Source organism: Giraffa tippelskirchi, chromosome 3, assembly GCF_054371585.1.
Source record: "Giraffa tippelskirchi isolate mGirTip1 chromosome 3, T2T-mGirTip1v1.2.pri, whole genome shotgun sequence".
In the NCBI taxonomy this organism is placed as follows: Eukaryota; Metazoa; Chordata; class Mammalia; order Artiodactyla; family Giraffidae; genus Giraffa; species Giraffa tippelskirchi.
In genome coordinates this window covers 37,592,846-37,606,657 of record NC_137277.1, presented here as the reverse complement: position 1 = coordinate 37,606,657, position 13,812 = coordinate 37,592,846, and the positions used below count along the sequence as shown (strand labels likewise).

General features: G+C 46.5%; 1 protein-coding gene across 1 annotated transcript in view; it reads left to right on the top strand.

The window, feature by feature from the left end:
• Positions 1-7,684, top strand: part of AIPL1 (AIP like 1 HSP90 co-chaperone) — a 32,398-nt gene extending 24,714 nt beyond the window's left edge. The window contains exon 7 of the mRNA XM_081575819.1: positions 5,884-7,684. The gene's annotated coding sequence lies outside the window, so the exon portion shown is untranslated. The remainder of the gene's footprint in view (positions 1-5,883) is intronic.
• The last annotated feature ends 6,128 nt before the right edge of the window (positions 7,685-13,812 follow it).

Below are 13,812 nucleotides of genomic sequence, written 5' to 3'. Positions count from 1 at the left end.
CCACCCCACATTCACCTGTATTCCTCCCTAGCTTAGTGAGCGGCCACCCCATCCTTCTGATTGCTAAGGTAGCTACAGTTAAGCTATCAGCTAAGAATTTTGGAGTCCTTCTAATGTTCTTCTTTCTCTGGATACTCCACATCCAGTCTCAGCAAATTCTGTTACCTGTACCTGCAAAATAAACCCCGAATCTGATTTTAATTACCCCTTCTGCCACCATCCTAGTCTGGGCCATCATTAGCTCCTCTCACTTGGATTTTTACAGTGTGTCTCATAACTGGTTTCTCTCCTCTGCCCTTGTTCTCTGATGGGCTATTTCAACACACTATTTCAACAGTGATTCCTTTATTTTTATTTCTTAAATCTGTGTTTTAAAAATTATTTATTTATTTATTTTTGACTGTCCTGGGTCTCCGTTGCCAAGTGGGCTTTTCTCTAGTTGAAGCAAGTGGGGCTACTCTTCATTGTAGTACATGGGCTTCTCATTGCAGAAGCTTCTCTTGTTGCGGAGCATGGGCTCTAGGGTGTGTGGGGTTCAGTAGTTGTGTCTGTGGGGCTCTAGAGCACAGGCTCAGTAGTTGTGGCACATGGGCTTAGTTGCTCTGTGGCATGTGGGATCTTCTCTGACCAGGGGTCGAACCTGTGTCTCCTGCATTGGCAGGCGGATTCTTTACCACTGCATTAGCAGGGAAGCCCTTGAGTGATTCTCTTAGAAGATAAGATGTTCCCATTGTCCCTCTGGGTCCACCCTGGCTCTGGTCTATTTCTCTTCATGCTCTGAGAGGTTGACCACAGGGGCCAAGTCAAGAGGATCCCTTGCTTTCTAGGTTCTGTTGGGTTTGACCAGCGGGAGGCCTTGGCAGGAGTTCAAATGGTGGCAAAAGAGTGAGGTCGGGGGACCTTGGGTTGGTTGTGTCTTGGCTGAAAGTAACAGCCCCCATCATGAAGGCTTCCCTGCACTTCCTTTCTCCAGGTCCTGGTGACCATTTTCCCCGCTTCAGGTCCAGAGATGGTCAGAGCCTCTTGCTGTCACCAGCCCTGGGTACCACGATCTGCCTCTTCATTTCCCTTCACCGTGCCCACACTTTGTAAATGGCCCTCATCACAGGCTCCTCCATTGTCCCATGAGAGGACTGTGTGTTTGCACCTGAGACCCCACTGATCAGCCTCCCCTCCCCACCCCCAATCCTTCTGGTACCTCTTCATCATTCTGGTCTCCACCCAAAAGTCACTCCCTTTAGGAAGCTTCATGTGAACACCCAAGACAAGGTCAGTGTAATGTTCTACTCATTCCCAGAACCCTCTTTTTATCCTTTGGGGCACTTTATGGTGCATTTAATCATTTACTGTCATCTTCTCCACTAGCCTGTGATTCCATCTTCTGGAATGGGTCTTCTGCCCGTTCTCTTAGCCCCAGCCCCTAGCAGATGGTCTGTAGGGACTCCGTAAACATTGCTCAATGGGGGAGTGAATGAATGATTGAAAAGGCCCTTTCCTCCAAGAAACCTTCCCTCTTCCTCTTTCAGCATCAGTGGCAAAGACCCAGGCCATTCTTGCAGTCTTTGTCACTTTTTACCTTGTTCTGTGTGGTTTGTGGCCACATCTGCCAGCTCTCCCCACCCTGACCTCACTCTGGATGATCCAAGTCACACCCCTTTTGAATCTCCAATGCCTTGAGCAGTGCCTGGCACATAGGGGTACACAATAAATAACTGAGAGGTGAAGCAATGATGGAAGGACTGAGTCTGGGAACAGACCTTCTTTATCTGTGGCTCAACCCCAGATGCCCCAGGGTGGCATATTTAATTGTCATTTTCTTTGTGAATTCATGATTGTTTTATTTCAGTGTTGTTTTTCCAAAGATCTGCTTCTCCCAGGGCCCGTGGAGATTGCTTTGAACCAGGCTGATCAAATGCTGGGCAGCTGCATGAGGAGGGAACACAGGCTCAGGGGAGAGGGAGGCTGGAGGCAGGCTGAGCCTGGGGCCCTGGAAACCACAACGTGCATGTGTGCATGCTAAGTTGCTTCTGCCTTGTCCGACCCTGTGAGACCCCATGAACTGTAGCCTGCAAAAATATTAGCGTGGGTTGCCATGCCCTCCTCCAGGGGATCTTCCTGACCCAGGGATTGAACCCACCTCTCTTATGTCTCCTGCACTGGCAGGCCAGCTCTTTACCACTAGTGCCACCTGGGAAGCCCTGGAAACCACAGACCAGACCCCAAAGATTCAGCAGACACGACAGCACAGCCAGAGACAGGGCAGGACCACATTCCCCTCTCAGGAGGCGTGTGGCTCAGGGACCATGGTGCAGCTGGGGCCAGTGCCTTCTATCCCAGCTGTCCCTGAATCCTCACATCTTCACCCCTGCCCGCCCCTGCAGGCAACTGTCTCCCAATCCAGCTGATTCCTTCCACTGAAGTAGGGGCAGAGGCATGGGCTCTGAGATCCAGTGTGTCTGAGTTTCACTTTGGGCTTTGCTACTTCTAGTTGTGTGACCCTGGCCTTCATCTCCCCAAGCCACAGTCTCCATACCTGCAAAGTAAGAATCATAATAATGCTTGTTGCAGACTGTTGTGAGGATTAGAGAAGGTCACAGATAACACTGTGATTAGCACAGTGTGTAATGTAAGCTTTGATTAAAATTGACGCTGTTGTCAACTGTTGTCTTCATACTTGTTTCATCAGCCTGAGCTCAGGGCTTTGGTTGCTATGAGGGTGCCCAATGGGGCTTCCTCAGCGGCTTGGCGGTAAAGAATCCGCCTGCAGTGCAGGAGCTGCAGGAGATGCAGGTTCAATCCCAGGGTCAGGAAGATCCCCTGGAGGAGGAAATAGCAACCCACTCCAGTATTCTTGCCTGGAGAATCTCATGGACAGAGGAGCCTGGCGGGCTACAGTCCATAGGGTTGCAAAGAGTCAGACATGACTGAAGTGACTTAGCACACACACATGCACGCAGGGTGCCTAATGAAGGGCACCATATCCAGCCAGTGATGGAATGAGCTCCCTGTCACTGGAGGTAATCCAGAAGCTACCAGCTGGCTTCTGTTGGGCTTTATGCCCTGGATGGAAGTAGCGAGGGCCAGGATGATAGGCCTGGAGGGTCCCCAGTCAGTTCCTAAGGGGAGGTTTTCATTCTGTTAAACAGTGAACCAGGGACTCCATGTGTTAGCGTGCTGCCTGGCAATTAAAATCGGGAGAGTTTAATCTGAAGCGAGTTCCAGCTCCGTTGTTTGCCCTTTTAATCTTGTCTGTTGCCATGGGAACGGCAAGTGATTGCAATCACCACTGTTTGTATTGTGAGCTCGCTCCCATCAATACAGCTTTTGAAAAATAAGAAATACAAATCCTGACTTCAGCATGCCACTCATTACTATTCAGAACAAACCCCTGAGAAATTCTGTCAAACGCTTCCTTCACCGAAGCACAGGCTCTGGTTTGAAAATACCCAGCAGCCCAGCTCCTGGCCTGCTTCCTTTCTGCCCTGCTCAGCCAGGTGGCTCTGCAGAGGATGTGTGCAGGGGACCGACTGCCACTGCCCAGAGGAGTCTGGGCAAGGAATCGGCCACTCGGCTTCCCTCACTGCTGCCTGTGGCGCTCCATTCCAAGCTCGTTATTATTATGTCGATGGCTCATAATCATCTTACTTACCACTTTCTGAAGATGAAGACAGAGATGGATGCTATCCAGGGTCAGAGTCCTTGCAGAGTGATGGGTGAGGAAGAGCAGGTTGCCTGTACCAGCACCTGAGAGGTTTATGACATGTCCTGGCTCATGGGTGCCTGTGGAGACTCAGCTGCCCCCAACCCTCCAGATCTCTTTGGCTGGATGCTCAGATCCAGAGGCTGCCTGAAGGGACATCACTCCAGCCTCCTTCAAGTGAATACCCAATGCCTCTGTCTCCTTCCTCTGCTTATAGAATGGATTATCACAAGAATGTGAAGATGTTGGCCTAAGGCCTAGAGAGAATTGATTATAGCACTTTTCTTTGAGTAGGGAAAGACTCTAGAGAGCATCTGATCCTGCCCACCTTGGGACAACTGAGATCAAACTCCTGAAGGAGGGAGTGATTTGCCAGATGTCACATAGTAAAAGTCTCTCCCTGCTCCTGTCTCTTGGTTTTGTGTTAAGTCCAGTCTCATTTGTGAGGCATGCCCCAGGGCACTATATTCCATAAACTTTCCTAAATTAAAACTATTTTGTATTTGAAATAAATACATATTCAAGACTTACCACTTTTCTTAGGTAAGGTACAAGTCAGAATACCATTTTTTTTAAAAATGAGTTTAATTCTGGAAATTGGTACTTTGTTGATATTGTGTTCTCAACCCAGAGCCACAGGCAAGGGGACAGGATAGATCCTCATTGGTTTCAAAATCAGCCTTGGCCTCCAGACCTGGTCTTGGGGATCTTCTAGCTGTGTGAACTTGCAGGGTCTGCTTCACCTCTTGGGCCCTCTGTATCCTCTTCTGTAAAATAGGGAGAATGGAGCTTGCCTTGTCAACTTCACATCACTTATGAGGCTTTCCCAGGACTTCATGGATACAGATGCATTTTATCAGGTATAAAGAATTGTATTGAATTCTGGCTGTTGTTGTCACAGAGTCTTATAGTTGCTGGTTTCAGCAAGACTAGAATTTCTCTTCTAGACCACATGTCTACATGAAGGATCTAAGTTTTTATTTTTTTCATTTGAACGAAAATTTCTTCTTTGATGTTTTGACATTACACTAATCTAAGATTTTCTGGTGTAGATGATAAACCAGTGAGGTATGAAAAGTAGCCTGTTCCCTCCACCCAAACCTGCAGGGTCTAGCTCTAGAAATGAGCCAGGGGTTCATTCACTCATTCATTCAAGAAGTACTGGGGCTCCTCTGTGTGCCAGGCCCTGTGCTGAGCTCCAGGATTCAGTGCTAAATGCATACAATGGTCCCTGCTTTGTGAGGCCTCTCCCATCAGCTACCTGGTAGGACCATAGTTTTCAGCCTGGCATTTGGAGCACCTGTTTTAAGCCTCAGAAAAAGAGCTGAAACCTTATCTTAAAAACAGATGCGTTTTCAGTTTAAACTAGACTCTGAATCTTCCAGGGCTGGAGCAGTATCTTGTGGACACTTGTGTTCTCAGATGGAGCACAGAGCCTGTCACATAGAGATTTGGTATTAGTTGAACATAACTAAATTCCCAGAGATGGCTGTCTAGTCAATTGCCAAAGACCCACGCTTTCCCTTCCACAGTGCAGCATTGTTGCCGGGAAGTGATTGCCCAGCCAGGGACTACATTTCCATCTAGGTAGGGACACATAAATGGGTTTCCCAGGTGGCTCAGTGGTAAAGAGTCTTCCTGCCAATGCAGGAGATAAAAGAGAGGTGGGTTTGATCTCTAGGTCAGGAAGATCCCCTGGAGGAGGAAATGGCAACCCACTCCAATATTCTTGCCTGGAAATTTCCGTGGACAGGGGAGCCTGGCTACAGTAATGGAGTCGTAAACAGTTGGACACAATTGAGCTACTGAGCGCACACACATACACAGGGACGCATGAATGTATGTGGAAGTGATGTGTGACACTTCTAGTTGAAAGAGCTTAGGAAGTAGGCATTCCTTTATTGGCTCCTTATCCTTTTTGCCGGTTGGACGTAGGAATCAAACTATAGCCCATGGGCCAAATCTGTCCTGCTGCATGTTCTTATAAACAAAGTTTTATTGAAACATGGTTATTCTCATCTGTATATGTGTTTTGTAAATAAAGTTTTATTAGAACATGGCCATATCTATTAATTTGATGCCATCGATACCCACTTTCTCCCTACAATGGCAGAGTTCAGTAGTTGTGACAGATGCAGTCTGGCCCACAAAGTCTAAAATATTTACCCTCTGGCCCTTTACAGAAAATGTTTGCAGAACCTTGCCCCTTAGGATGGTGGGGACACAAGATGGAAGGAGCCGGGATCCTTGAATCCTTAAGTGGAGGAAATTTGTCTGCCAGCCAGGAACACCCACTCACATTGGACTCTTAGGTGAGTGAGAGATGATCTTTCATTGTGTTAGGCCCTTCAATTTTTGGTGTTATCCAGCAGCAAGTAGCATTACCCTAATTTATCCCCATGCCATGTAGGAAGTACACAGGGGCTTTATACTGTTGAGTGCTGGGTGGGCAACTGCTTCCAGACTTCTTGATGAATTTTTATTTGAATCTGTGCAGAATAGATTTCCCAAAGTCACTGTCTCAGCCACAGGTGGCAAGGAACAGAGGCAAAACTAACTTGCCTCAAGTGTTCTGGGGAGGGTCATCGAGAGGATGCCCAAGGGCAAGAGAGAGATGAGGATCATACAGCAACTCGGGGATAAGAAGGGCAGAAGAGCGAGGCCTCCTGGGACTTGGAGCTGAACCTAGGACCTGTGTGAGGCGGGTGACAACATGGGCTGTGAACTCAGACAGCCTGGGTTTGAACCCCACACCTGCCACTTGCTGGGTGATCTCGGGCAAGTTCTCTCATCTCTCTGAGCCTGTACCCCCATCTCTAAAATGGGGGTAATAACAGAGTTACCTTCTGGAGTTGTTATGAGGAATAAATGACTTCCACTGCTAAAGAACTTATTTGGAGGGCTAATTCGGAGGCAGGGTGCTGGCTGTACAAAGGGGACACGGAACCCAGGGTTGAGGGGGTGGGAATCACTGCCCAGGCTGGTGGCACCGCAGCTCCTCCAGCAGCCCATGGCAGAACTATCCGCACTCCCTCCTGTTCACCACCTGCCTGATCCAATCACGTCACATCCTGTCCATTTTACCCCCAAATACCCCTTAGATATGTCTGTTTCTCCTGTCTCCATCACCTCCACCTTGACCTTCCCGTCTAGATGCTCTGTAAGCCTTCCTTCCTGTCTTCATGACATCCCGTGGCCTCCCTCAAATGTCTTCTCTCTACAAAAACCAGATTGAGGGGACTTCCCTGGTGGTCAAGTGGATAAGACTTTGCCTTCCAATGCAGGGAGTGCAGGTTTGATCCCTGGCCCGGGAGCTAAGATTCCACGTGCCTTGAGGCAAAAAACAAAAACAAAAACAAACCCAAACAGAAAACCCATAAAAAAAGCAATCCTGTAACAAATTTAGCAAGACTTTAAAAAAGTGGCCCACATCAAAAACAAACCAAATTAGCAAAGAAACAAACAAAACACCAAAAACCAGCGTGAGGTCTTTTCTAGGTACAGACCTGTTCACATTCCTCCCATCTTCCCACCTTAAGTTCCTTCCTGATGGAGACAAAGCTTCTCTGCCTCACTCTGGGTCTCTGCCTTCCTCCTAATTCCCTCAGTTCTGTGGGATTGCTTTAACCTCTCCCCTAAACATCCCCAGGGCCCTTGCACATGCTGTTCCTTCCACTTGCAGCATGAAAAAAGAAAGGGGCACTGGAAAAAAGAGGAGGACAGGCAGGATAATCTAGGGACCCAGCTCTGACATTCCAGGTACCTCGGGTGGAGTCGGGAAGGGGATGAAGTTACTTCGAGGGTCCTGGGAGGAGGGTGTTGCTGAAGTACCACCCTCTTGGAGGTGAGAGGGTCAGCTGGCCTGGCCCAGTACTTTCTTCTCTGCTAAGACTCAGGGTCCCACAAGCCAAGGAGACAGTCAGGGAGACAATTTGTTGTCCAAATGACCAAGTTCACTTTGGGCATATTGAAGAAAAAAAAAAAGCTACTTCCTAGTATCTAAATCTCATTAAAAAAGCAATTTTGCAATCAATTACAATGCAATTTAGCCACTAACTGCTTAATTATATTAAAAAAAAAGAGACGAAGAAGCAGCAGAAGCAAGTTTGTTCTTCCTGTCTTCATATTTATGAGTCGGGCCGAAAGAGCTTGTCTTTGGAGGGCTCTGGAGTAGAATGAGTGGCTGGCTTGGCCCAATTACCTTACAAGTTAAACTTTCCAAGTCAATATATTATATTCACCAGAGGAGGTTGTATCACATGGAATATACTGCAGAGGGAGAGATTCCTTTTTCTCCGAGAGCTTGGACCTTTCTTATTCTGTCATGTGCTATAAAAATTGTATCATTCTAGGCGTTTGTTTTTTAATTAAAGGAACATTATTTCTATAAACTATCTTTTAATGCTGTGGAAAGAATTTGCCTTCTGGAACCATCTCGGTTGAGGAATTGAGGGCTGAAATAGAGATCTGAGTCTGCAGAGGACGGGGGGAAGTCAAGGCTAGGGAGGGTGAGGTACAGAGAAGGTTGGATGGTGGCAGGTCTGCTGTCCCCAGAAGGAAAGAGCTTGGAGGGAGGATGTGGTATCTGGGGCCACGTGGAGGGGGGACCTTGGGTGCTGCAGCACATGCTTCTTATCTTGAGGGAAAGGGGATGGGCTCCCCTGAGGTGCTCTGTTGTTGAGCAGTGTGGAATTCTAGGCACAGATACTGCCCCCCACCCTGCTAAGTTCCTTCCCATTACCTCATCCTCAGGCCTGTTCTCACTCAGGGTTCCCAGACTCCTCTTCTCTGCTTTCTGGTCCACATCCATCCAACTCCCACTCTTCTCCTGGTGGATGCTTTCCAACCCATGTACCGTGACCTCAAACATCACACACATTGTCCTTCTGGCCCAGTGGCTCCTTTCTTGCAACAGGAAGGGGTTTTGGCTACAGAGGACCCAAACATGGGTCTTTGGAAATATTCAAGGGAGGTTTACTTTTGCTTTTCTTCTGCCTGTTTGGAGTTGTGAGGGCCAGGGCTGTGTCTGTTGAGGGTCCTTTTTGGTGTTAAGCTGCAGAATGGTTATGGCAGGCGTACTGGCTGCAGAAGATAAATCATTCATGTTGGTATTCTTGTTTTTAAAACTGTCTGCAGTAATGTTGCATGGGGACTGGAAGATGCATTAAAGCCGTGGACGGAAATGATGCATTTCAGTCCCCCGGAGCATCCGTGGCATGATTGGAACCTGATGCCCACAAAGCTTTGGCCATGGGTTATGTTCATAGAAATCTTTAAATTTCACAGCAGGAAATTCTGTTCCTTGTCCTCAGGCTGAGTCTCCAGAGTAGTTCAGTCTGAGGGCTGATCCCAGCCCTGGGCTGAGTTCTGACCGCAATTCCAGAGTGAGCTCTGGCACCAGCTCAAGACTGAGGTCTGAACACCAGTCCCAGAATGGCTTGGATCTTTGCGCAGTCAGCACTGTGAGCCAGTGGTAGCCAATCCTGGCCCCTCCATCATCACATGCACATGCCGACATCACAGGGAAGTCCATCAGGACATGAGTTCGTGTGTTGCACTCACAAGGCTCAGAACCTTTCACAGGTGGAGAAAAGATAATTGAAGCTCTTTCAGAGCATAAGTGCTGTGGCTCAAACATGTGAGAGGAGGCCTGGAGAAGATGAAGAAGGTGAGCATTTTACCAAACACCAGCTGGACCTGCCACTTGCCCAGCAACTGTCCCTTTGAAGATGGCCCGACCTCCTCGAACCTCCCCCCTGCTGTGAACCTAATATGTGTACCCCCCCAAATTCAGATGTTGAAATTCTCCTCCCCAAAGTGATGTATATTGGAGGTGGAACCTCTTGTCTTTTAAAGAGTAGTAATTTTTAATATTTATTTATTTGTCTATACTGGGCCCTTGTTGCAGCATGTGAGATCTCCAGTTGTGGCATGTGAACTCTTAGTTGTGGCATGCAGGGTCTGGTTCCCTGATTAAGGTTTGAACCTGGGCCCCCTGCATCGGAGGCATGGAGTCCTAGCCACTGGACCACCAGGGAAGTCCCAGGAGGTGGGACCTTTGATAGATGATTAGAGTTAGATGAAGTCATAAGGGTGGGGCCCCCCATGATGGGATTAGTGCCCTTCTAAGAAGAGGAAGAGACACAAGAGCTCTCTCACCTATCACCACATGAAGACACAGCAAGTAAGCAGCCGTCCACAAACCAGGAAGAGGACTCTTACCAGAAAAAATCTATAGGGACATGGATTTGGAACCTCCAAACCTCCAGAGACATGAAAAATAAATGTTTGTTGTTTCAGCCACTGGTCTCTATGGCATTTTTGTTACAGCTGCCCAAATGGCAGACTAAATCCCTCCCTCACCCCTTCTTGGCTGCAGGCTGTTTGTTTGGCTTAGCTCATCAGGCACTGCCTCTGGGAAGCCATAAAAAAGTGATATTGATGATGATAATGATGAAGGCCAGTACTCACTATATGCCAGGCACTGGTTTACATGTTTTGCTGATGTGATTTCATAGAACTCATACAAACAACTCTGTAGGGCCTATACTCTTGTTTGTCTGTTTGACAGAGGAGTTCAGTGACTCACGGTGGCCCAGGAAAGATGCAAACTTAGGCCTTTCTGATTTTACAGAGGATGATTTAATCCTCACGCTGCTTTCCAAGCAGAGAAATGATGTGGTCATATCTACAGTTTGGAAGATCATCTGGGCTGCAGACACTCATGTGGGGTGGATTTGAGAGGGAGAGTGTGGAAGCCTGGAGGATGCCTGTAGAGGCAGCATCAAATCCTTAGGGAGGGGCCAAGGATCCAGCTCCCCTGCCTTCAGGTCTGAACATATCCCGGGATATGGCAGCTTTTTTTCAAGAGAAAAGTCTATGAGACCTGAGAGGTGGCCATAAACTCCAGGCCCAGGTCCTTCCTGGCCAGTGTGCATCCCTGGTCAGCCTGGCTAGCCTTGACCAGTCTGTTTCTACTTTATCTAATTCCCAGTAAGCCTGGCTCTGGGCCACGCTGTCCAGACAGAACACATAATTATGTATTGATTTCCTTCCAAAGATGCAATGGCCTTGAGTTAACATGGCATTTTTGTGGTCCTACATAAACATGATATGAGGAGCAAGAGGGTTTGATTTTGGGGGAAAGTCAGAGGATCTTGACTCTGGGGTGGGGAGGGGAGGGCCTGTCATGACACTGGAGTGAGAACACCATCACTGGGCATCAGAGGAGGGGGAAGGCTGGTCTCTGGGGGATTCAGAGATTATTGGAGGCCGGGCAAGTGGCTGGGTTGGTCATGGGGGTGGGGGAACAGAACCATGGGGGTGGTTTGTCAACGTTTTTCATTGGCAAAGTGAGTACAGATTCTGTGTGTCAATTTGTCCATCTTTGTCTCCCTCCCCCATCAGTACAGTTTCCCACAAATTCCCCCTGGTGATTAAGTTTCATGGTGCTTTGCCAGATGGCATATTCTCCCACTTTCCTGGTCCTCCAGCGGCTGTCAGAAATACAGGCCAAGCACTTTTACCTCAAAATTACATTAAGGAGTTTAATTAACAGAAATGACTCCATAACCCATAGATCACACTCTCAATGCATGTGCTACATGCAGACACATGGAAGCTCTCGGCTGGCTCCCTTGCCTCTGGGGACTCAGTCACGTCACCCACTGCTATCAAATCAAGCTGTGATCTTCCCTTGTTCCTCAGGAGAAACCTTGGCAGCATGGGGGCACCAGCCTTAAACATGAAATCTTGCACTATTCCCCTCCTGTAGACCCTCTCCCCTGAGTTACCGAATTTGTTCCCCCTTAGAGTCCAATAGAAGTAAGTTCCGCAGCGTCAGCTCTAGATGTTGGATTTGGGCAATCAACTGCTGGTCCATCACTTTCCAGCCCTCAGAAAGGAGGCTACAAGCCACACGAGTATAGGGGCTGCTCAACTGCCTTCCCCCAAAGAGACTGCATCCCTGGGTCTTTCCTGATTCTGATGTGGGCAGAAAACACAGAGACATTTACATCAAGATCTGCTGGAAGCTGTACCTGCTTTGATCACCTCATCTTAGGCACCTTTTCTGTTTTCTTCCTTTTTTCTCCAGAACCTCACTAGTGGTCCTCTTGGGTGTTGCTTTGCCTCTGACAATGCACCAGGAGCCTCTCCATAGAGTGAATTTCTGGTCCATAGCCCTGTTGTGATAGCCCCCAGTCTGATGGTTCTCAACCAGCAGTACCAGTCTCCAGGGGACACATCAAACTCTAGAGCACAGTTTTGGTTGGACAAAAGATGAAGGAGGTGGCGAGTTGTCTTGTAATGTTCTCAACAATTGTCTCTTGTCTGTTGGACTTCAAATTCTAGCTGGACATTCCTAAAAGTGCCAGACTTGTTCACATGTATCTGAACCTAGAACATGAGTACATTTTCGCTGAACTTTTAATCTGCAGTAAATAGTCCAGGAATACAACTGTAGTGTCAGTCAAGGGAATTTTGTTTCTTGTTTTGTTCTGAACATTAACAACATTCACCATCTTGGAAATTTTGTTCATCATTTTGGAAATCATTACTGATGGTAATGATGCTCATAATATCTGAATCACCAATGTAACACTCCTGTGTGCCTCTGCATGTGTAGATGTGCATGAAAACATACGAGGTTGCTTACTTCATTATATCTTCTAGGGTAATTATGCCCAGCATTTACATATCAAAATACATATTGTTTTATTATAATTTATTTCCTCTCACCCATCTTGAATACTATGGGTACTGAATTATTTTGAGTTTTAAAAAATTTGAGGTTGGTTCTGTTTTCTGTTTTCATTCTAAAGATAGTAAAGGGTAGACTCTTTATGGCCACAAAATCCCACATCCAAGTATGTATGTCCTTTGCAATGGGACTCTGCCACTCTTCCTATTCACCGGCGAAGTCTGTTTCCTTGTCTCCTGGAATCTGGGGTGGCCCTGAGACTGGCTTTCATCAACAGATTATGTAGAAGGGATATTATATAACTTTCAAGGCTAGATCATAAGTTGCTTTGCATTGTCTGGTGTCAGCCTCTTGGAATAACATCCAGAGACCACTAGGCCAGGTGTGGCTTTCCACAGTATGAACTGAGGTGTACTAGCTGACAGCTAATACAACTGCCAGAGATGAACAAAGTCATCATGGGAAAAAATTCAGAATCCAGAGTCTCTACAACATAGTATGCAATGACCAGCAGACAATTAAAATTTGCTGGATACAAAGACACATAAAATGTGACCAATAGTCAAAAGGAAAAACAGTTAATAGAAACAGACTTCAAAATGACCCAGATGTTGGAAGTAGTTGGCAGGTCTTTAAAAAAGAAACTATGAAAATATACAAAGATTTAATCATAATGAGCAGACAGGAGAAGGGAGATTAAAAAAAAAAAAAAAAAACAAGAACCAAATGGAAATTCCAGAATTGAAAACTAAAATATCTGAAATGAAAAATTTATTAATGGGTTTAATAACAAACTGGAGATGCCAGAAGAAAGGGTGAGTGAAACCGAAGGTGGAGCAAAAGAAATTACCCAATCTGAAGAGCAGAGAAAAAAATTAATTGAAATAAAATTGAACATGGTCTCAATGACCTATGAGACAATATCAAATGGCCTATTGTATGTGTAATTGGAGTCCTAGAAGGAGGAAAGAGAGAAGATCAGTCAGAAAAAAATGTATGGAAAAAACGATGTTGGAAATTTTGTGGAAACATCAACTTACAGATCCAAGAAACTTAGCTAACCCCACAGCTGGATAAATATAAAGAAAACTGCTACCTATGCACATTATTGTCAAACTACTGAGAACCAAAGAAAGGAAAAAAACTTGAAATCAGAGACAAAAACTTCTTTACATCCTGGGGAACAATGATACAAATGAGAGCAGACTTATCATCAAAAACAATGGGGATCATATGACGATGGAATGCATCTTTAAAGTCAACTCGAAATTCTTTATTCAGTGAAAAATACCCTATTCATGTAAAAAAATGAAGGCAATAGAAAGTCATTTTCAGCTAAACCAAAGATGATCAGACCTGCATTTCACACGATGTTAAAGGAAGTGTTTCAAATGAAGGGAAATGGCACCAG